Genomic DNA, 24,045 nt, shown 5'->3' on the forward strand with positions numbered 1-24,045 from the left:
ATTAGAGGTGGATCAATAACAATTTCCTTGGAGAAGCAGGGCTGCTGTGAATGGCATAGACTAAGGGATTCATTACAGGAATGAGACCATTTGCAATTATGGGAGTATATGTAGGATTGTTTTATCTGCATGGAGAGCCGGGCCTCCAGTCATCAGAGCTAGCAGTTGGGAAGAGAAGATGGATGGGAAGTGCATCTCTCTCTCTCTCTCTCTCTCTCTCTCTCCACCTACAATTTCAGAGATGCAAGTGACCTGTTGCATAAGTTTTCAACTTTCACTATGGAGTAACAAAGTCACTGGGTCCAGGATTTAGAGAAGATGAAGGATGAGACCCAGTAGGAGGTGGTGGAAGATATGGGTTTTGCAGCTACCGGATGCCAAAAATGTGAGCTAGCAGATAAGCAGCAACACGTGTAAGCTGCAAAATCACCAGCTCTCCACAGCAAGCACATATGTAAGTTTCCAAAATCACTAGCCTACACTGACTTCAGAGCATAAAAAATGGCTACAACTTAAATTCAAACTTCCATATATCATGTAAATTTCTCTTGTGACCAGACCTAATTTTAAACAATATAAGCAAGGAAAGTCTGGGACTCTGTAATTCCAACTTAGGTATGTTTCACATAGTACAAAGCCACCACAGATGCTAACAATATAGGAACATCAATTTCCTTATCTAGATAATTGTTTTGGAATTATGTTGGTTAATATCATTGTATATAAGAAATACTAAAGATTTCAGGACTGATAATGCATCATATTGGCAACTTATCCTCAAGTGGTTCATGAAAATTTACTTTATTTTTAGTATACTTGCAACTTTCCTGTATGGTTGAGATTTTTTTTTTCTAAATGATAATTAATTTTAAAATGACTTCTACAGTCATGGAGTCAGGAGCATGGCAAATCTTCTTCTCCAAGAACAATGACAAAACTATGCAACTTTGTCAAACCAATCACTTCAAGAGAGACTGGAGGGGTGCAGTCTCTCTCTAAAGCTCTGTCTGGACTTGAGGACCCCCACATGTGTAGAGGAGACCCAAGAGGGCCTGATGGGAAGTAAATGATGTGGAAGATTGCAAACTGTCAGAATATGAATGTGCCCCTGAACCAAACACAAATTTATTGCCAAGCAATATAAAACATAGGCTGAAGGTGTCTGAGCATAACCTCTGACAAAGCACTGGCTCATTACTAAGCAATGGTGGCACAAGAGCAAATGCTAGGAATCCAGATTAAAATTGAAAACAAATATTGAAGATTACAGGGGAAAAACATCAGTAACTCCACACTGAAGGAGAAAAACTCTATAAAAGTAATCCAGGTGAGCAAATAAACAACAAAAAGAAAAGAGCACTAACATCCTCTGGAAGGAAGAATCCCAATTCAGAGTTGCTACAATATATACTCCCAAATGTCAAGGTTTCAATAAAAATTAACAAACCTGCTAAGGAAAAGAAAATGTGAGCCACACTTGGAGGGGGTAGGCAGGGATCAGTCAATATTAACTGTCCCTGAGGGGGCCCAGATCTTGGACTTAGCAAATACATCATCACAGCTATTGTAAATAGTTCCAAAGCATTAATGAATTTCATGTTCAAATATTTTAAAAAAATGAAAATTACTGAAAAGTAGAGAATGCAATGAAAAGATAAAAATCATAAACAAGGACCCACTGGAAATTACAGAATTAAAAGTACTTCTAAAATTAACTATCCACTAAAGGGTCTGTAGAACACACTTAAAATGACAATGGAAACAATTAGCAAACTTGATGAGAGACCAATAGATACTACCCAATCTGAAGAAAAGAAAGAAAAATGAAGAAATAATAAGAGAGTCTCAAAGCTTGTTTGGACATCATTAAGTATAGGAATATATATGTACTGGGGATTCCTATGGGAGAGAAAAAAAAAAAGAGAAAAAGAGTAGAAATGTATTTGAAATAATATAGCTGACGACTTCCAGAATATGATGATAAACACTAATCTATGAATCCCAGAAGTCTACTGAACTTCAAGGAGGATTGAAACAAAGAGATCCACACATAGATACATTTGTCAACCAAAACCAAAGAAAATCTTGAAAGCAACAAAAGAAAAATGACTCGCCATACAGAGGAGAACAATAACATGATTATCAGCTCATCAGAAATCGTGGATAGAAAGCCTACCCTCCAAGAAATACTGACAAAATTCTATCCGACTGAAAGAAAATGATGTTACATGGTAACTCAAATTCACAGACAGAAATAAAATTATCAGTATATATGTAAAAACAACATAAAAGTTTATTAAATAATTTTAGCATTTATTCTTCTTATTTAAAAGAAAGTTTCATAAACAGTATTTATAAAACTATATTGATTGGCTGAAACACTTAAAAACATAACATATGTGACAATAATAGCACAAAGGAAGGGGGAAAACAGAGCTATAATGGAGCAAAGCTGTGTGTTTCACCAAAATAAAGTTAGTATTAATCTGAAGTAGATTTTGATAAATTAATAAGCATTCTGTAATCTCAATATCAAACTATAAGGAAATAAAACCTTTGTAATAAAACAAAGAAATTTAAATGGTGTGCTAAAATATATATTTAAAACAAAAGTTTGACAAGTAGAACAGAGAAACAAACGAAATAAGATATATAGAAAATCTATAGTAAAACGGCAGACATATTCAACCATACCAACAACTTGTAATTAAAGCAGTGATTATTACTAATATTAGAGAATTTAAAAGGATTATAAGCTAGTGTGAAATATTTTGTCCCAACAAATTAGACAACTTCACTAAATTTCTAGAAAGCAAAAATCATTCAAACTGATTCAAGAAGAAACAGAAAATCTGAATGGACTGGTAACAAATAAAATAATAATTACTAAATATCTTCCCACAAAGATAATCTAAGGCCAGGTAGCTTCCCGAGGTGAATTCCGTAAAAGATTTAAAGAGAAATAATACTAACCTTTCACAAACTCTCCTAGAAGATGGAAGAGAATGCAGTACTTTCCAACTCATCTATGAAGACAGTTTACCCTAAAATCAAAGTAAAAAATGACAATACAAAAAATTAAAACTACCAAATAATACATACAAATTCTCAAAAAAAAATCCAAATTCAGCAAAACACAAAAATACTTTTACAGCATAATGAATTTAACTTTATCCCAGTAATGTAGGTTTGCTTTGACATCAGAAATCAATGAATCTATACACTATCATCTCAGTAGACAGAGAAAAAACAACTGACATAATCTTATACATATTCAGCATAAAAGCTCACAACAGACTAGGAATAGAATTAAACTTCCTCAATTTGAATAAAGTCATAAACAGAAATCAACCTTATTGGTAAAAGACCAAATGTTTTTCCCCTAAGATCAGGAATAAGTAAAGAATGTCCTTTCATGACTTCTATTCAACATGTACTGAAATAATCAGTGTAATAAGGCAAAGAATAAAACAGACAAGCAAGCAATTAAGCAATAACAAAAACAGCAACAACAATAAAATTAGATATTCTGCAAATAATTCTTATAAGGATTTATAAATGATTTCAACATATGTAAAGACTTGAAAATCAATATAAATCATCAATTGCATTTTTAAATACTAGCAATGAATAGTAAAAATGAAATTAAGAAAAGAATTCCATTTGTAACAACATCAAAGCAATGTAAAAAGAAGTAAATTTAACCAAAGAGGTAAAAAGAAAAAAAAAAAGAAAAGAAAAGAAACATGTATACCAAAACTATGAACATGGCTGAGAGAAATTAAAGATTCGAATAACTGGCGAGATTCAATATTCAAAGACTGGAACACTCAATATTTTTAAATGATAAACCTTCCCTTATTGATTCACAGATACAAGGCAGCTCTTACCAAATCCCATCAGGATTTTTTTTTCCAGAAAATAACCAGCTAATCCTAAAAGTCAAAGGTAAAAAGAAAAGACCCAGAGTAACCAAAATAATTTGAAAAAAGAACAAATTTGGATAACATTTCTGATTCCAAAACATACTTTAAAGCTATAATAATTAGGAAAGTGCAGTATTATCGCCAAGACATACCTGTAGAGTAAAGAAAATGATTTGAGAATACATTCATAATCAAAGATTTTCAACAAATATGCAAAGGGAATTAAATTGTATATTGATACACTTCTTAACAACTGGTGCTGGAGGAATAGGATATCCACTTGACAATAAAGATTCATTTGAACCTTTACACCATTCTCAAAAATAATATTCATCATGGATCACAGGCCTAAGTGTAAACGATAAAATTACCCTTGAAAGCTCAGCCGCTGAGGCTCCAACGGCTCCGAGCAGGGGCTTCGGCCGGGTGGGGCGGGGGGTTCTGTGCCCACCGACCCGCGCGCTCCGCCCCTCCAGGCGCCCGGGCCGAACGAAATGACCATTAAGAAGTAGACGCCCAGGTGCAGAAGGGATGGAACAGCCCATTTATCATAAAGAAAGATGCAGTGGAAGCCTTTCAACCAGATTGGAACAAAATTACGTCTGTTTTTCTCGGAAGAGAATTCCTCAAGGTTAAATCAGCAAGCAAAGAAAACATGGTATCTTGAAGTATGGTTTAACTCCTGACGCTGCAGCAAGGATGGGAATAGCAGTGCCCAGATCTGGAGCTCACACGGTCTTCTGAAGAAGCCATGGGTAGCTGTTGTAGCTGTGCAGATAAAGACACTGTCCTAGAAAACCGTTGGAACCAGTTTTAGGTGATTAATGTGGATGATGACGGGAATGAGTTAGGTTCTGGCAAAATAGAACTTGCAGACACAGAACTGATTTTATACACCCACAAATGTGACTCGGTAAAATGGCACTACCTCTGCCTGCGTCGCTATGGCTATGATTCAAATCTCTTTTCTTTTGAAAGTGGTTGAAGGTGCCTAACTGGACAAGGAATTTTTGCCTTTAAGTGTGCCTGTGCAGAAGAATTATTTAACATGTTACAAGAGATTATGCAAAATAATAGTATAAATGTGGTAGAAGAGCCAGTTGAAAAAAGGAATAATCATCAAACAGAATTGGAAGTTCCCAGAATACCTCAAACACCTACAACTCCATGGTTTGCTGCTCAGAACTTACCTAATATATCCCCCATATCCCTTATTTGGAGACACTTCATCCCATCCTTCAAGCAGGCATCCATCTGTGGGAAGTGCACGCCTGCCTTCATAGGTGGCTGAGGGACAAGTACATCCTGTGTCAACACTACTGGTGTGCAAGAAAAGTGGAAAAATCAAACAAGTGTGCATGTCGCATTGGAGGCAAGGGTTTCTAATGCTGAAAGCAACACACCAAAAGAACCAAGGAGCGGTGAGGACAGGGACCCTCAGATTCTTCTTGAGCCAGAAGGAGTCAAATTTGTTTTAGTACCAACCCCTGTTCAAAAGCAATTAATGGAAAAAGAGAAACTGGAGCAACTTGGAAGAGATCAAGTTAGTGGAAGTGGTGCAAATAACACAGAATGGGACACTGGAAATGACAGTGATGAACAAAGAGATGCACCTTCTGTTAACAAACTGGTGCATGAAAATGTAAATGGGCTGTCTGTCCCTAGTGCCTCAGGGGTCAGGAGAGGTCATCTGATATCCACCAGTACCTCAGATATCCAGAATATCAACAACTCAGCTCAGAGAACTGCATTATTAAGCTATGAAAATTTACCATCTTTGCCTCCTGTTTGGGAAGCCTGCAAGCTAAGTAGGGATGAAGATGACAATTTAGGACCAAAGACCCCATCTCTAAATTGCTACCATAGTAATCTAGATCCAATGCATAACTATGTAAATACAGAGAATGTAACAGTGCCAGCAAGTGCTCACAAAAAAGAATATTCAAGGCATCAGTACTGTACGCCAACAGTCTTTAACTTTGATACCAGGTGCCCAAGTTTAGAATACAGGCAGCTCAATTACATACAGGTTGACTTGGAAGGTAGAAGTGACTCCGACAACCCTCAGACTCCAAAAACACCTACTACTCCCCTTCCACAAACTCTTACTAAGTGCCCAGAGCTGTGTGCCGTGATAGACATTGAGAGAACTGCTGCTATGTCAAATTTGCAGAAAGTGCTGCCACAAGATGATGATACATCTAGAAAGACTAGGCATAGTAGTACTGATCTGCCCATGTGAGCCTGGAAAGCATTACATTGTTTGCACCTTTGTGAAGTTTTTAAAAATGAAGACACAAGTGCTTCATTTTCATTTCTAACACTAACTCCTTTTATAGACTGGTAACTTTTTTTCTGCATATTTCATGTGCTTCTTTAACTAAAGGGAATTAATGTAGAGCAGGTACTCATTAAAGAACACTAATTTCATTAAGTACCATGCATTGTACAACAGCATTCCCATTTTCACAGTGCCTATTTAAAATGATAGTTGAAGTGAGTAACATGCTGGTTGGTTTTTATCAATATTCTGGACTTATGCATTTCATTCATGTCTAAGTCATGGTTGGCATTTAAAACATTTTATAAATCCTCTTGATAATGTATGTGTATTGTTAACAGACAACTCTAGGCTCTGCAAGTAATATTTGTAGATTCACTATTCATGGTATGAGGCCTCAAGCACGTAACATGAGGAATCCTTTATTTCATTAGCTAAAGGTTTTTCAACTTGAGCCAAAACATATGTAAAGGAAATATAAGAACCACACTTCTTTAAATACCAGGCAGCTCCTTTGCCTTCAGCATTACTAGAAAGAGTACTATGTTCATTAATATGTTTTGCTGTTGGTGTGTTGAAAAGGCAGGAAGGAGACAAGATTTTCTGTTTACTCATCTCATCATGTAATTTGAAGGGCATGTCCAAATATCTTAATCAGAATCACAATAGGCTCAAGAATCAGTCTCAGGTCATACTTTACCCAAAAACATTTGAAAAGCTGAACCATGATTTCTTGAAAATTTCTCTTCTATAGATTATTAACATTACCACTGTTTTCTGGAGACATTTGTGCAATTAGGTTCCCATATATCTTCAGTTTTTTTTTTTTTTTTTCCCCTTTGGTGTTTGGGATGTTTTATTTTGTTGTTTAATGTCTTTTTGGATTTTAAAATGTTTAAGTTTGTATATAGATTGGATTTATGTTCATTGTTTGGTTTACATTTTTGTCAAATTATGGTTTTGAAGGTTCATTTGGAACTTACTGTTATTCTATAACAGGGTTGCCCTTGACCAGTATTTATTTATATGCTGTTTTTTCAAGTTGATACAAACATTCTATCAATTTTAAATTTCTCTTGTGTCCATAAGGTGATCTTTTAGCAGCTGAGACAAAAAGGAAGATAATTTTAACACGCAAAGTTCCCTAAAGGTGCCATGTTTCCTCCGTGGACACCCTACCCAGCACTTCAGCAGTGAGTCACTCAGTCACATGGCTGCAGCTGTGCTCTGCCCACAGGAGAGTTCCTCAGCTCTGCTGTCCTTTCATTCATAGCTGGATCCCTGGTTATGTGTTGACTTCAATAGAATGTTCGTATTGCTACAAACATAGCAGGTGCAGTGTAATCTTGTAGCAATGCAATTATGTCATAATTTAGAATTTAGAATGAATCAAAGTTTATATAAAATGATGAAAGTTCTTATGTCAAATTCTTGGAACATCAAGAATGCTCCAGTTTCCCAAAAACTAGAGAATACAAGAGAAGGTAGAGAAAAAGTTAAATCACCTTACAAAATATTTTACTGTTTTCTCTAAATATGAGGAAATTTTAGACTATGTTCTGGATCTACCAGATATAACAAAGGTTAATTTAGCAAGAAAAAGCTTCAGTCAAACAGCAACAACCTATAAAATGAATATTAGTCATAGGACCTTGAATGGATTAGCAGAACAGTAGAGTGGGGCCATTATAAAGAAAATGAATTATTAAAGGTGTCTATAGATTTTGGTGCCATTGGTTTATGTGCATAGCAGAATTTTCTTTTTTTAGTCTCTTTTTTTCCTGTGAAGTTGGTGCTTACTAAAGTGTTTGCTGTTCTCTAAAAAAGAGAACAGTGGCATAACTGTGCAGTTTCTAATACAGTTTGCAATTTTAATATATTTTTCCAGTTATACTTTCTTCTGAGTAGATTGCTAATTGTGTTAAATTTATGTGATGGTTTTTGTGATGTGGAATAAGAATTGTGATGGAAAGAATGCACATGGTTTTTTCGGAGAACAAGCGGTCAGCACAGAACACTAACCTCCAAACAAAAGGGGTGACTTATTTATTCATTTTGGAGGTTGAATATTTTCTTTTCTTTCCCTCATCCTTTTCATTTTTCCTTCAGTTTCTAATTAGTTTTTGTATTTTTTTAGTTAACTCCAATATAATAATTACAGTTTATGCATTAAATACTCTGTGCTTTAAAAATGTAAATGGGATCAATTTGTCTGCCAAAAATTTGATTTTAGGTACTGTATGAGTTTTTTAGGAAGATGTATACAATTGGTGTTAATTTCTAGATGACTTATTTAATAAAAGTAATTTAAAGCACTGAAAAAAATATAAAAATAATATAAGAAAACATAAGGGAAAATCTTCACAAACTTTGGTTAGGCAAAGAGTTCTTCAATCACAGTATAAAAACCTAATCAAAAATATAAAATATTAATATACTAGACTTCAGGAAAATTAAAAAAAAACTTTTGTGCTTCAAAAGACAGTGAAAATGAGCATGAGACTGTTAGAAGTTATTTTAAAATCATATTTTTGTTAAAGAATTTGCAATGGAAACAAATAAAGAACTCTTAAACCCAGTCATCACAAGTCAAACAACACAATTTAAGCATTGGAAAATACATAGACAGCAATGAAAACAAAATAAACTCCAAAATTTGTGGAGTGCAGCTAAAAAATAGTGAAAAGAGAAAATCTGCAGCATCAAATGCTTAAATAAGACAAGGGGAAAAGTCTTAAATCAATAATTTAAGTTTTCATCTCAAGTAACTATTAAAAGTAAAGCAAATAAACCCAAAGGAAGCAGAAGGAAGGAAGTAAGAAAGATAAGAGTATAAACCATTAAAATTAAAAATGAAAAAACAGAAAATGTCAGTGAAACAAAAAGGTGGTTCTTTGGGGAAAAAATCAATAAATTTGAAAAAGTTCTAGCAAGACTGACCAAGACTAAAGGATTAAAGAAAAAATTTACCAATGTCAAGCATGAAATAGGAAATATCACTTCAGCCCCTCCAGGCATTAAAAACATAAAAAGAGAATACTATAAAGTAGCTCTCTCTATATATATTTGACAAGTTAGATGAAGTGGACCAATTTTAAAAACAAAACAAAATGAAACACTATATACTAAGTTTCATATATTATGAAGTAGATAATCTGAATAGTCCTATAACTCGAAGAAATTGAATTCTACTAAACATTTAATGAACTAGCACCAATTCTAAAACAGCCTCTTTCAGAAAATGTAACAGGTGAGAATAATTCTCAACTTATTTTATGGAGCCAATATTGCTCTGGTACCATAAACAGACAAAGAACACACACACGCACACGCGCGCACACACACACACACACACACACACACACACACCGGACACACACACACACACACACACACACACACACACACACACACACCGGAAAACTAAAATCCAATGTCTCCCAAAAACTTAGATTCAAAATCCTCTAAAATTATTAGTAAATTTTATTCACCAAAGCGATTAGACAGCATGACCAAAACTAAAATCCAGTATCTCCCAAAAACTTAGATGCAAAATCCTCAAAATTATTAGTAAATTTAATTCACTTAAGCAATTATACATCATTACCAAGTGGTATGTATTTTAGCTGTTTTCGAGTGTCACAGCCCAAGAGGGCCATGCCAGTCCAAAGGCCAAAGAAGACAACAAGCATTTTCTGATACATGAACTTTTATTCAGGGCTGACTTGCAGGGCGAGAAGTCATGGAGAGATCATGACAGCTCTCTCAGGCTGGGCAGGCATCATGTTCACAGGGAAGACCACCGAGCGATGCAAAAAGGACAGAAAGCCTTTTATAAGTGTTTAAGACAAAGGCCCTCCTAAGGGTGGGGGGAGCATAGATACAGGAACAGGTTACTCAGACCTGGGGGGTGGTGCAGGAAGGACTAAAATAGCACTTGAACTATTACATTTTGCTCTTTTTGTGAGACTAAGAACCTCTCACTTCCTGCCTGCTTCCCATAAAGTTACATTTTAGGGTCAAATTACCCTTTTTCTCTTTACTGGCTTAGAAAGACAATAGGTTAAACATTCAGCTGCCTAGGTCATGCAGACTGCTGTGCACCAAAGATCTGCAGGCCTGTTTTGCTCAGGCCATGGGTTGCCACACTAGCTTGGTTCAATATTTGAAAAGCAGCCTATACAATCTTCCATGTCAACTGGCTTAAGAAGAAAAGTGCATAATCGTATCAATTGATGCAGACAAAGTATGTGTTCAACACTGGTTCATGTTAAACCTCTCAGCAATCTGGGAATAGAGGGAAATTTCCTCAACCTGATGAGGAACATCTGCAAAAACATAGAGCTAACACTATGCTTAATGGTGAAAGACTGAGTATTTCCCCTCTACTCTCCAGAACAAGGCAAGAATATCTGTTCCTAACACTCTAAGTCTGCCTAGTGCTGAAGGTCCTCACAGCACAATAAGGCAAGAGAAGGAAATAAATTGCCTACAGATTAAAATGGAAGAAATAAAACTGGCCCTAGGTGCAGAAGCTATGTTTGTCTATTTAGAGTATACTAAGAAACCTAGAAAACAAACGGAAAAAAAGAAAACCTAGAACAGATAAGTGAGTTCATCAAGGTTTCAGGATACAAGCTCAACACAAAAAAAGTACACAAAAAAAAAAATCATATTTCAATAATCTATTGATGAACTTGTGGAAACCCAAATTTAAAATGCAATACTACTTAAAATAGGTCCAAAAATGAAATAATTAGGAATAAATTTTACTGAACATGTACATGTACAGGATGTGTATGCTGAAAACTACAAAATAGTTATGAAAGAAATACAATATCTACATAAATAAACAGACATACCATGTTCACTGATTAGAAGATCAGCATAGTAATGAGGTTAATTCTCCCCAAATTGATATATAGGTTTAACATCATTTTTCTCAAAATCCCTGCAAGCTTTTTTTTTGTAAATATACCATGCTTATTCTAAAATGTATGCAGACAAGCAAATGAACTAAAATAAGAATAAACTGGAAGGAATTATTCTCCCCATTACTCAGATTGTAGTTCCAGAAACCAACACTGTGTGGTATTCTGCAATATCCAGTATCAATATCTGAATTGTGGTTCTTATACTTCCTAGCTACAAAAGAAAAAAAATTGATAAAGAGGACTTAGTCAAAATTTTTAACTTTGTTCTGGAATAGACCCTGTTAAGAGTTTGAAAAGACAAGCTACAGACTGTAAGAAAATATTTTTAAACCTCTTTTATCTGTCAAAAAATCTCCAATCTTAGAATATGTATAGTCCTTTCAATAATCAACAGTAAAACCTTAATCTAAATAGTAAATGGACAAAAGACAGGAATAGACATTTTACCTGAGAGAATATACAGGTAGCAAGTAAGCATATTTGCCGTTAGAGAAATGCAAATGCACATTAAATCCTCAATACACTATCACTACATTAGATTTTTTTAAAATGCTGATAACAACAAATACTGGCAAGGATGTGGCAAAATGAGATCTCTTACATATTGCTGGTGAGAATGCCAAATGATACAGCCACTATGGAAAATAGTTTGCTCTTTTATTTATTTTTTTTTTCTTCTCCTTTTTCTCGTAAAACAAAACATGCATTTACTATATGTTTTAGTTTGCTAAAGCTGCTGGAATAAAATATACCAGGAATGGGCTGGCTGTTTCAATGGGGATTTATTAGTTCACAAATTTACAGTTCTAAGGCCATGAAAATGTCCAGATTAAGGCATGAAGAGGAAGACACCCTCTGTGAGGAAAGGCTGCTGGCATCGGGGTTCCGTTGTCGAATGGGAAGGCTCATGGTGACATCTGCTGGCCCTTCTCTCCTGGGCCCTGGTTTCAAAATGGCTGTCTCCAAAATGTCTCTCTGTGGTCTCTGAGTTTCATCTGCCTTTTATCCCCTCACGGAGGACTCCAGCAAGGGGATGTAGACCCACCTTGAATGGGCTGGGCCACATCTCCATGGAAACAACCTAATCAAAAGGTCCCACCCACAATAGGTCTGCTCCCACAGGGATGGATTTAAAGAACATAGACTTTTCCAGGGTACATGATTGCTCCAAACCAGCACACTGTGTAACCCAGAAATAATACTCTTTGGCATTTATCCCAGAGAAACAAAAGCTTATATTCACACAAAAACTTGTACACGAATGTTCATAGCAGCTTTTGTCATATCCTCTAACTGGACACAGTCCAAATATCCTTTGACAAGTGAAGGGATAAGCAAACAGTAGTGCATTCGTATGATGGAATACTACTCTGCAATAAAATGGAACAAACTACTGATCCATGAAACAACCCAGATGGATCTCAAGGGCCTTATGCGTAGTGAAAGAAAGCCAATCTCAAAAGGTTACATGCAGTATGACTGCATTTATATAACATTTTAAAAATGACAAAACCATAGAGATGGAGAACATATTATTGCTTTCCAGGATACAGAGATGAAGACATAAGCAATTATAAAAGGGTGGCCTGAGGGAGTTCCTTTTGGTGATGAAGCAGTTTGGTATCTTGATTTTGATGGAGGCTACAAAATATATACCTCAGATCAAATGCATAGAACTACACAAACACCTCACAAATGACTGCATGAAAAATTTTCAAAAAGTAAATAAGGTTTGTAATCATGTTCACATTATTGTACCAATGATAATTTCCTGAAAGCTGAATAAAGTGTTCGTGGAACTATACTATTTTATAACTCCCTGTGAGTCTATTGTTATTTCGAAATAAAAGGTTTTAAAAAATGGGCAAATGATTTCAAAACATTTTAATATTTTTAAAAAGAGCATGCTGTGGCACATAGTATCTGTAACTATAAATATATGACTCTAGTACATCAAAAGAAGCTCCACATTATTAAACATTAGGGAAAAAAATGTCACTTCTAAATAGCTACCCAAGAGAAAAGAAAACCAAGTACATAAAAAGACTTGTACACTAATGTTCACAGCAGCTTTCATTATGACAGCCACAATTTGGAAACCAACTAAAAGTCCATTAACCAGTGAAATGGATAAATAATATATATATATATATATATATATATATCCATTAAATGTCATACTATTTAGGAAAAAAAAGAAACAAACTAGTGTCATATTCTATAACATGGATGAGTCTCAAAACCCAATGAAAGTGGCCAGATAGACAAGAACCACATGTTGCAAATTAAGTAAAATTGTCAAAAAACAGAGTGATGGAGACAGAAAGCAGATTAGTGGTTGCCAAAATTGGCTAAATGCCAGAGTTTACATGCAGGTTTTGGGGGAAAAAATCTAAATATGTGCTTTTTTGTCAAAACAAGATGTGCTTAGGCTGGGCTGTGCCCAAGATTACAGCAGCCAGAGCTTCCACTGTGTCATGGGGAAGGGATCTCCAAGGAGGAGGCCTTCTTCACGCAGGAGATGCTGCAGGCATCACACACTCTCAAAGCCCGAAACATTTACCAGACTTTATATGTTAGGGGCACGTAGTAAATATCTTCTGTGCTCACTGTTGCAGCTAATCAAATCTGCCATTGCAGTGTGAAAGCAACCATAGCCTAAACATAAATGAATGAATGTGACTATGTCACAATAGACCTTTATGTGCAAAAACAGCGAGCCAGTCCAGGGGCTGTAGTATTCAGTCCCCTGTTCTGACTGATCATTTATTGTCACTTCCTGACATCCACCCTACATTGCAGCCACTCCCAGCTTTTACAGTCCAGTGGAGCTGCCATATTATACTGCCTACTTCAAGATGTGCCTTAAGTGTTGCTTCCTCTGTGATCCTTTTCTGACTTATTATTTGGACTAAGTTAGATGATTAAACCACACTTTTTAGCATATCCCATGAAACCTCAGGTTTCCTCAGCTTTCTTCCCCTTCTGATTTTGAGGTTGGTGGGAGAAAGGCTAAGTTCTTTTCACCACTCTGTTTTCAGAACCTAAAACACTTTTTGAACCATAATAGGTATTAAATTCTGAACTAATGAATAAAAATTAAAGAAATGACTCTAATATTCTCTCTTAAATTGAGCATAAAAATCGGTGAATAAAATCTTTTCGTCAGCTCTGAAGTATATCAAATTAAAATTTTGAAAAAAATAAAAAATAAAAACCTGAAGACCGGCATGATGGGGCAGTAGTATAAGTAATTTTAAATAATTCAACCTTTTGTTACTTAGAACCATTTAATAAGTTGATTCCCTGAAGGCTAGAAGGAGCTAGCCTATTTTGTTACATCTATTCAAAATATTAACCAGAATAACCCAGCACCAGATGCTTCATCCTCTTCAAAGCATTGTGTTTTTGTTATGCAATAAAGAGTTTGAGTGGTTTATATGTCCAGATTTGTATTGGATGAATAAGGAGAAAAAATTAGCAGATGCTAGATACATTTATTCTAATTAGTATTATGAGTTTATATTGCTGGCAATTTTTTCATAGGCTTTAGTACTCAAAAATTTCAATTCATCTGCCAGAAAAACAATCAGTGTTTAAAATCAGTGTGTTATTAATAAGGTGTATTACGAAACATCTATCCTTAAAGATGTGAACTATAAGGACCCCCAAGTGGCTCACTACTTTTGATATAATGTTTCATTAGACTTATTTTTATAAAAGTGCTTGCAAGGTAAAACAAGGATATTTTAAAGCTAATGTTAAATTTGTGTGTTTCTATTTCATGGTGTCTCTTTTGCATTATTTCTATATTCATAAGCAATGAAATAGTGATTTGATTTGCTGTCTGTTACTGAGAATAATATCTTACAATTCTAGGTTGATCAAGAAATGTCAGAGGGAGTTGTTAACTAAGACTCAGTTTGAAGAAATGCCCTAGGGTGGGCATAACCTCTATTCAATTTATAGTTCATGGTATGTGAATCATGGAAGCAAGAAAGATTTGTAGAAGCAAATATGGGAATTCCTGTGATCTAAATATGCACGTTTAGTGGCACCTGTTATTACCATCCAATTTCTCTAGTATTCAGACAACAATCATTAACAATGGTGAATTTGGTATGGATCTACAGTTTAACTTCATTTCATTTTTTCCATTTGAAAATGGAATCATATCTTCTACTTGTATCCTCATCCTAGTGTTCTATACATGTTCGTGAATAAGATATGCTACTTTACACATTCTTTCCTGCTAACTCATGTATTTCAAACCTATCCTTTAACGTAATCAAATCTGGTGGTCATTGCATTGTTTGGAATTATGTATTTTGAAGACAACATGGTTTAGTTGAAAGAAAATGGATTTTAGTTGGCAAAACTGAATTTAAACCCATGTCTTATCGTTCACAAACTACATGACCATATAGAGGTGCTGAATGGCACTAAGCCTGGTTTCTATCAAATTCAAATAGCAAATAATATTTCCTACCTCTTTCTCAGGGTTGTTATAAGGTTGAAATGAGAAAATGATATGAAAGAGCTTTAGAAAAGGTATTACTATATAAAATTATTTTTTAATTAACACTGTAGTGACCCAAGGTTTTGCTTAAGCAGATTTCCACCTGAATTTAGCATATCTGAAGCAAACAGAAGAATTAGTGAATCCCAATGAACCACAGGGTCACTGGGGATATCCTTCCAAGAAAATTTTTGGTCAAAACTTTTCCAAAGAGCAGAAAATGTTAAAGGCACACATAAATTTTAGAAAAAATGGCCAGGGGCTGAGGGGTGGTTAAAAACACCGAACTGTAACTGCCATACAGATTGCTCTCTGCCCAGTCCTAAAGTCCTTAGAGTTAAGAAATTCCCCAAATTAAAAAAGACTGCTAATGAACAGTCAGTAAAACATAGAAACAGCATTCCCTGAAGTACAGTAGGATGGTGAGAAGAAAAAAATGCTTTCAAGAGCATTCACATCAAGCTTTCAGAAGCAACCCTATTAAGTTTTCAGGATGTTGGGTGCCAACATCCCAGGCAGTGACATCAGGAATTGTCTCATGTGACTGTGGGGGGCACAAGTCCTAATTCACTGGGCAGGCAGCAAGCTCAGAACTCAGATAAAGGTCCTCAGTGAATTCTCCAGGAGAAGCTGGCTGGCTGAAGTAGATATGGAAATTCTATTTTAGCAGATGATATTAATTGCTAAAATCATCACTTCTCCTTTTAAAACATTCAACTGATTGGATAAGATGTTTCTCCTTGTTGAAGGCAATCACTCAGTTGATGTAGGAGTAATCAGTCATGCATGCAATCAACTTAACATGATTTAAGCCCACGAGATATCCTCATGGAAACAATCAGGCCAGTGCTTGCCTGACCAGACAACCCGACACAATAACCTGGCCAAGTTGACACGTGAACTTAACCATTACAATGAAGATCAATACCAAGTGGTAGGTAGTTGAGGCCTCCCCATGGCTATTCAAAAGTATCTAGAAAGAATTTAATTAAAGCTGGAGTTCATATGCTGCTGGATGGAACAAACATTATTCAATATAGTGTTTAAGATCATGGATTTGGGTAAATGATGTGGATTTAAGTACAATTGCTTATCGTTATTCACAGTAGTTATGCTTTACAAAGTTGCACACAAAGAATGAATTTGCAGATATTGAACCACTGCTCCTAGAGGAAAACACTGAGTTAGGTTCCCACGAGCCTTTGGTTACAACAGTCTCATCAACCGATCAATACGTAACCCTGTTTTATGTGAGTTTCTGTTTAAAGACACCTTACTTAATATGCATTGCTGATTAATTGACATTGAATTCATGGCCCAAAGCACTATGACTCATGCTTAAACAAAGCTTATCTAACATATGTGTTTCCTACATAAGGACATCAGAGCCTTCTAGCACCTAAGAAAACTAGATAGCATTACAGCAGTAATCTCCAGGACCATTTTAAACAGTGGAACCACCAACAAAAAGCAAAAAAAACTCAAAAAACATGGTACTAACCATATATATATATATGTATATATATATATATATATATATATATATATATAAAGGATACTCATTTACAATATGAGAGTGGAAACAAGAAGGCAGAGTGTCACCTTGTTTGACCTCAGCTGGGAAGGAGCTCATTGGTCAGCTCAAACTTCTGGACACTGCGCATGTCCATGAAAGATGGCAAAAGTGCCATGGGTAATGATTTTGTGTTACAAATATATTTTTAGTTTCTAGCCAAATTTGCAAATACAGAATGCCTGGATAGCGAGGGTCAGCTGTACCTGCTCTGGTAGTTATGATCTGAATAACCAATGCAGAATGAGTCAATGAGTCGACCTCACTAAGCTTCAGTTTTTGCATTTAAAAAGGAGGGGTAATAATACTATCCACCATGCAGATCTGTTGTCAGGATTAAAATAAAATTTCATGTGCTTCAGGAAAGAAGACAAAATGAAGAAATTCTCAGTTGCAGGAAAACTACCTTCAGATCTCCCCTAAAATAATACTTCATGTAATAACACTTCATGTAATTATTAAGTCATAATAATTAATACTTCATAATAATACCTGTGGCATGTAATAAACTCTCTATACATATTCAATATAGATTATGACCTCATTTTCTCCCCAGATTCATGTTACTTCAGAAAAATGGATCTTATTAAATTCTACATATTCGCTTGATTCCTTAAAAATCTTCCTGCTTAAAATATTTGATCCATTGTAACATATTCCCAAAATTAATTTGTGCAAAAATAAAACTTTCCCTCCATTTAGTTTCAATATTCTAAGAAAGATTTAAAATAGACATCCTTCATTTCCCTACCAAAGCATATTCTATAATTCCAATAGAATATACTGCATTTTTAATAGCTTTTCCATCACTTTCTTCAAAATTTAGTCACTAAAGTCTCATACTGAGCAGGTGACATCCATTTATTTAGCATATGTTCTATACATATTTACAGGCTCTGAGGTGGGGATGAGGGATTGAGAGAACTAAAAAGAAAATAAAACAAAATGAATCCCATCCCTGGATTGATATACTATCTCAACTTGGGAACCAACATTCCATGAGACGAATGAGGGTGTGTTGTTATAGACGTCGCAGTAGAGTATGATTCTATAAAAATAAAAATTTTAATTGGGAAGATTAAAGAGTATTTCTTTTAAGACTGTGAGGAAATAAAGACTAGAGTCAAAAAAATGACTGTAAAATTATACTAAGAATTGAAAGAAAAAAACAATCATTGAATAAATGTAATTGTACATCCTCCATGCACTTTTCACTCGTCTAATGGTGGAGTGAGTTGCTATGTGGTGTGTCATGGGAACCCAAGCTCAACAAATGACTGCTTTATTACTTACACATCAAGAAGGGTCCAAATAGCAGGGGAAGGGATCCCACCATGCCCGGTCTCCTGGCGAGGCCAACTGTTGTCAGGGTCAGGGGATGGCAGCTCTGCATGCCCCACTTCACATCAGAGGGGACAGACAAATGGATGCTGCCCAGGGGTGGGATATCTGTATAATCCAGGGGAAGAGGGTCCTGCTGTGGAGAGTTCCTGCTCTGATAAGCAGCTGATTCTGCTTATTCGCATTTTAGGTGTAAGGAAGGGTCAGGCCGCTCTGTTAGACCTAACCCTTCTCACAGAGAGAATGGAAACATATTGAAACATCCACACATAATAGAAAAGTTGGGAAGGGTTAAGTGAGGGTTTGGAGACAGCTTTGTCTTCCCCAGGACTAATTTAATTTGATAATATGAGTCCTATGACATGCATTACCTTGAAAAAAGATTATCTTACATAAATAACTTGAACCAAGTTTTATCAATATGCAAAAGAGGCAGAAAACTAACATAAGGAAGTAGATGGGGCGATGTATGCAGAATGCGGGCACAAATTGGAAATAGTCATTTGCTTTGGATGGAAGGGTATAGCTTAATGTACACTGAATTAAGACATGTCTGGGATGAAAACAGTTCTCTGCTATTTTCCTAGCTTTTATAAGTGTAAGCCACATTTTGTTTAGAACCATAAAATCATCACCGTATTACTTACCTTTAAGTACTATTGTTGCAATTTAATGACCTAACCAATAAAAGGGGCCAACCATTCATAGTAAGTGACCAGTTAAATGTTGCCTTTACTTCTCTGACCCTTAACTATTTCTAACACAAACATTGACAACTTTTCTAGGAAGCTGTTCTGAAGCTTTTCTTCCTTTCTTTTTCACCTATCTACATATATAAAAATCATGTGTTTTCACATGTATATCACACACATACATACATACATAGTGTTCCATGTTCCTTCTTAAAGATTGTTACATGAAGCTATATTGTACATAATCAAGTCAGAAAATTCCTTCTTCTCAGACCATAAACCTTCTGGCTGGAAATAAGGTCTGAACAGGAAATCCTCTAAGTGGTTAGTGAACAGCAGAATATTGTCAGATCCCTGCCAAAGAGTTTACCTATTTTTTTTTCTTTCTTTTGTTTGTTTCTTTCTTACTGCTTGTTGCTTTGTTTTTGACTTTGCAGAGTAACCCAATGGAGTAGAAATTCAGTGGTGTAGTGGGACTGGCTTAAAATGGTGGTGAGAGACGATTTTGTGCCTTTCTACCTTATTCTGGATTCAATGATGTTACTTTGGTAATCAAAATTGGCCATGGTAAGAGTACTTACATCATAAAAATTAGAAAATGCTATAAATAAGTCCATTTTTTGAGACTTGGTTGTTAGTTATTTACCAATGTATCACTGAGTTAGACAGACTTTTAGGTGAGCCCTTCCTTGGCCACATGAGCTGAGTAAACTTTGGTGTATTACTTAACATTTTGTCAGCCTCAGCTTCTACAATCTGTAGAATGGGGAAAATAACAGCTATTCTATGTGATTATTTCTTTAAATGAGATAATGAATGTAAAGTGTATGATGCACTTGATACATTGCAACCCTTAAATGGTAGCTATAATAATTATTATTATTCACATTAAGTTTCTTAATTCTTTAGCTCAAGTTAGGGCTCAGGTGCACCCAGTTTCTGGATGCAGCTTGGTAATGACACTATTCAGGCAAAGGCTCTAAGGGTGCTGACTGAGTATGGCCTTCATTTCTTTCTAAGGTACGTAATGCATGAAGAATGAAAGGCAAGACCTGCCATTTATAACGACTGGTAAAACCAATTTACTGGTCCTCTCTGGTCTGCTTAGCCTTGGGATCAGCAGGTACATGCATTATTCATTTACAGAAGAAAAGCAGGAAACAGTGGAGGAGTCTCAGTAGTTTAGCTCAGATACTGGAGGGCTCTAGGGTTATCACTGTGCATCTGTGCTTCATTTTACCTTTTACATTTTAAACACAAGTGTAGCAAAATTAGATGTGTTTTTGTATATATATATGTAATTACATTTTTAAGGCTGGAATGTATATATATTGTGCAAACATCCTTTTACTCCAGTTGAAATTGTGCATGTAAAAATCATTGTCAGAACTTAACAAAGATATTCCTCTTATTTTATTTATGTATCATGCTAGTTTTTATGTCCCATTATCACAAGAATGAACACAAACATTCAGGGACATTTAAAATGCAAGACCAAACATTGGCAATCTTATTCTTCCATTATTTATTTTTAGGTATATTATTAAAATAAATTCTGTGATGACTTCTAGATTTCTTGGTGTTGATTCCTATATAGTTTTCACAGACCTGTTCAGGATTGATGCAGGCTTTGATCCTTTTTTGGGGGGTGAGGGGCATAGAAAGGGTCTCCCTTCTCCAGTGAGATTGGTTAAGAATTCTATTGGTATGAGGGAAAAACAAGAGTAATGAAAGCAGAACTTTTGCCTAGAATCCTATATAAATGACAGCAAGTCTCACTCCAAGGAAATGTGAAATAGCATACAATAGCATCTCCTTTCTATTCTCAGAGGACCCATATACTCTGCAGCAGATGGGAGTAGCAAGCTCATTTCCTTGAACTTGGAAATGTAACTGAGCTATAATACATGGTAGTTAAATGAATATAATGCAAATACATTTGCGCACAGGATTTGATAAGCTACATCAGCCCATCAGGCCATAGCTGCATTCTATCAGTTACAATGACTTAATCCTACCCTTCAAAGGAAGGTGAAATATCCCAATAAGTTCTCCCTATAATTATGCCATTGGTGGCAGGATGTTTCTCCCTATGACAATCAGCTAATGTTCTCAAGCATGACATTTGATTACCATTATTTTGGTATGGAAAGCTAAAACATAATTGTCATAAAATTACCAGCATCCCTTGTTTAATGTTCAATAGCAATCACATTGTCTTATCAAAAGCACCAGAAGGTGCTTTATTGAATATTGATATCAAAGTCACGCCAATGTAAGAAATCTGAAAATGACTGGAGAAACTGTTTTCATGGCCATCTTCCTACTTTTCAGAAAATGGGAATTTAACAATATGCTTTAAATATAACGGTATACATATGTAATTTGTGTTATTCTGATTAAAATAGAGAAACTACTTATAAGAGATATGCTAAAAACTCTGCCTATTCTCTCTTCTCTAGATTTTACAAAGATGAGAGGCAAATATTGCACCTGATGATTTTGAGTGTATACAAATCTTCAGGATGCATTACGTGGTATTCTCTTCAGTGGAATTTATCGTACAGTCTGTTTCTGCTCTCTTGACTACATTCATAGCCAACTTTTCCATCAAGGAGTGGAAGAATGACAAAAGCCTCCATAAAGGGTACAATCCTTGAACTTGGCTCCAGAATAATGAAATGGTTTTCAATTACACAAGGTGGAGATGTGTGATCAAAGGCATACAGTCAAAATGCAGTATCCTCTATTGCTTTTTTCGCCATGCCTCCAGAACAGTCGGAGAATGAGGGCTGAGTGTTTATTCCCCTGGTTCTCTCCCTGCTGGCTCACCTCTTGGCAGTAGCTGTGTTCCTCCACCGAAAACCAGCTCTTCTCTGGTGGCCTCCTGCTGCTGCCAGTGGTTCCGATAATCCCTGTGCCCTTGTCCTTCATTTTAGTAATGGAAAAGGTTTTCTGATTTTGCTAGCCCTGAGGGTGCTTACCATAACTTTGTATATACTCATTTATTTAAACACTCAATTTCCCAAGAAAATATGAAATCTCTTTGTTACCAGCAGCCTTCCTGTGACATATACATAGCAGCAGATAAAAAATGTTAAAACCAAAATAGAGCTCTGATTCTTATAACACCTGTATGGTATCACCAACTCCTGAGGATTATACAGTGTAAATAATTTTGTTTCTCAGATTTCTCCATTATCTGTTTGTGGCTTCTGCTCTACTGGTACTGATAAATCAGTTATTATGTAACCATCTGCTTTCCACATTTCAAAAATGAAGTACAGTTATCTCCTCTAAAATTCTAACCATTCTTGTGAGCCTAGAGCATTTTAAAATATTATTTTACTGTAATTTTAGTGAGAATTCAAAAAAGATCAACATTATACACATGTAGCTAAACAACTACTTTCATCTGGGATCCCCCACATGTAGGTTGTATTATTTCTTAATTGTTGGATCACAGAATCTAAGATCTGTGAAGCAGTTTATATGCCATGATTCCTAACATTACCCAAACTTAGATTCTTATTTTGTAAGCAACTTTAATCAGAATAAATTGGCATACAGTGAACTGCACATTTTAGAGTAAACAATCTGGTAAATTTTTTCACATTCACTCCTGTGAAACCATCCCCACAATCAAGATAATGGATACATCCACCACTCCAAAAGTTTCATTGGTCCTCCTTGTATTGTCTCCCACTCCTTCCTCCCACGTCCATGGGCATTAGCTAGAATAATGGTCCCCCGAGGATGCGGATGGCCTACCTAATCCCAGCACCCTCTGACTACACTATCTTAAATGGGAAAAGGGATTTGATAGATGTGATTCAGGATATGGGCAGTGAGAGAAAGAGATTAGCTTGGATTTTCCAAGTGGCCCAATCTAGTCAAATGAGTCACTTCTTAAAAGTGTAGAAACTTTCCCAATTGCAGTGAGAAAGTAATATAAGTGAGAAGAAGGAGGAGATATTCAAAGGATGAGAGGGACTTGATCTGCTGTTGCTGCCCTTGAAGATGAAGAAAGAGGGCCATGGGCCAAGGCCTTTAGAAACTGAGAATGACCTTCAACTGACTCACCACAAGGACAGGGGTCTTCAGCCCTATAACCACAAGGAAGTGAATTCTGCCAACAACATTAATAAGCAAAGTAACAAATGGCTTCCTAGCCCTTCAGTAAGGAATGCAATCCATTCAACACCTTGATTTTAGACTAGTGAGACCTGGACTGACATACAGAACTATAACATGATAAATTTGCATTTTTTAAACTATTAACTTTATGGTATTTTTTATGGCAGTGATGAAAAACTAATGTACCAAGCAACTACTGATCTGTTTTCAATCACTATAGATTAATTTGTATTCTTTAGCATTTACATAAATGGAATTATACTGTGTCTAGTCTTTTCTTCAATCTGGCTCTGACACTCATCTTAATTATCTAAATACTCATCTATGTGGTTGGATATATCAATAACTCATTTATATTACTTACTAATATTCTGTCATATAGCTCTACCACAATTTCTTGGTCCATTCATCTACTAATGGTAATCTGTGTTGTATTCATTTTGTAATTTCAAAAAAAATACTAACAACCAAAATGTCTTTCAACAGATATACATTAATTTGCCAGGGCTGCTATGACAAATACCACACATTGGTTGGCTTAAACAATGGGAATTTATGGGCTCACAGTTTGGGAGGCTAGAAGTCTAAAATCAAGGTGTCAGCAAGACCATACTTTCTCCAACATCTATAATGTTCACAAAG

At 35.6% G+C, this 24,045-nt stretch overlaps 1 pseudogene; it reads left to right on the forward strand.

Moving 5' to 3' along the window:
- The first annotated feature begins 4,677 nt into the window (after positions 1 to 4,677).
- On the forward strand, positions 4,678 to 6,168 carry LOC119534555 (annotated as a pseudogene).
- The last annotated feature ends 17,877 nt before the right edge of the window (positions 6,169 to 24,045 follow it).

The sequence above is a fragment of the Choloepus didactylus genome, chromosome 5 (assembly GCF_015220235.1).
Source record: "Choloepus didactylus isolate mChoDid1 chromosome 5, mChoDid1.pri, whole genome shotgun sequence".
NCBI lineage: Eukaryota > Metazoa > Chordata > Mammalia > Pilosa > Megalonychidae > Choloepus > Choloepus didactylus.